The 1249-nt window shown below is 48.4% G+C and overlaps 1 non-coding gene across 1 annotated transcript; it reads right to left on the bottom strand.

Moving 5' to 3' along the window:
* Positions 1-515: 515 nt before the first annotated feature.
* TRNAD-GUC (transfer RNA aspartic acid (anticodon GUC)) lies at positions 516-586 on the bottom strand. Its single transcript has one exon. It is a non-coding gene; the product is annotated as a tRNA-Asp (tRNA).
* Between the last annotated feature and the right edge of the window lie 663 nt (positions 587-1249).

Raw genomic sequence — 1249 nt, 5'->3', positions numbered from 1 at the left:
ACATATCAAGGAGCCCTGGTGGCACAGTCGTTAAGAGCTTGGTTGCTAACCAAAAGATCAGCAGTTTGAATCTACCAGCTGCTCCTTGGAAACCCTATAGGGCAGTTCTACTCCTTCCTATAGGTGCACTGGAAGGCAACAGGGTTTTTTTTTTTTTTTTAACATATCAAAGCAATCCTATTGGCTCCTCCAGATTCCCAGACATCCCCACCAAGGTGCCACCAGTAAGTGCAGAATTTGGGGGCCACAATCCCACATCCTCAGGACCCTACTCCCTCTATGTTGTTGTTAGCTGTTGTCAAGCTGGCCCGACTCATAGCAATTCCATGTACGAGATTGGACAGTTGTGATCTACAGGGTTTTCATTAGCTGTTTTTTTGTTTGTTTGTTTTGGGAGGTAGATCACCAGGCCTTTCTTTCTAGTCTTAATCTGGAAACTTAGCTGAAACCTGTTTATCATCATGGTAACATAGATGCCTCCACTGACGGATAGATAGGTGGTGGCTGTACACGGGTGCACTGGCCAGGAATCAAACCTGGGTCTCCTGCATGACAGGCAAGAATTCTACCACTGAACCACCACTGCCTCTTAGAGGTTCAAATACCAGGAGTGCCTTGCCATGCAGCAAACTGAAGGGGAGATTTGGTTGAAAATTCAGGGGGCAATCACTTCTCTTCCAAGTAGTTGAAATGTCAGGGTTACAGTCTGACTTTTAAGAAGGGCGCTAAACCCCCAGCTCTGCTAAGACCCAGGCAACCCTGGCTTGGCAAAAACAGGCTCGATGGCAGCCAAGATTTTCTGAAATAGCCACCTCCTGTTTCCAGCCTGCTGGTGCATCCAGGTCACTATGGGATCCTCACTGGGGAAACCTGTGCACTAGATCTGCAGTGCTGTAATGTCACCATCCAGATAAGACCAAAGAGGGGACCATGAGAAATGGACACTGTTTGGGGACAGACCTGCCAGGGCTTCATCAATCCCCACAGTCACACATCTGGTAAAGGTCCACAGTGTCCTATAAGCACAAGCCGTGCTCAGAGGGAACCTATCAGACCTGTTCAGGCAGCACTGCTTTTCCAGGGAAGGGGGCAGGAAACAGGTGCTTCTGAGGAAAATCCACAGGGAGGTTGTGATGAAGGGGGAATGTGCTGAGACTTCAAAGAAATGCCACTTGATGGCAACGGGTTTGGGGTTTTGTTTTGTTTGTTTGTTTGTTTTTAGAGTTCACCTGGAGCCCTGGTGGCGTAG

The sequence above is a fragment of the Loxodonta africana genome, chromosome 3 (genome assembly GCF_030014295.1).
Source record: "Loxodonta africana isolate mLoxAfr1 chromosome 3, mLoxAfr1.hap2, whole genome shotgun sequence".
Taxonomy (NCBI): Eukaryota; Metazoa; Chordata; class Mammalia; order Proboscidea; family Elephantidae; genus Loxodonta; species Loxodonta africana.
This window is presented reverse-complemented; position numbering and strand designations above follow the sequence as displayed.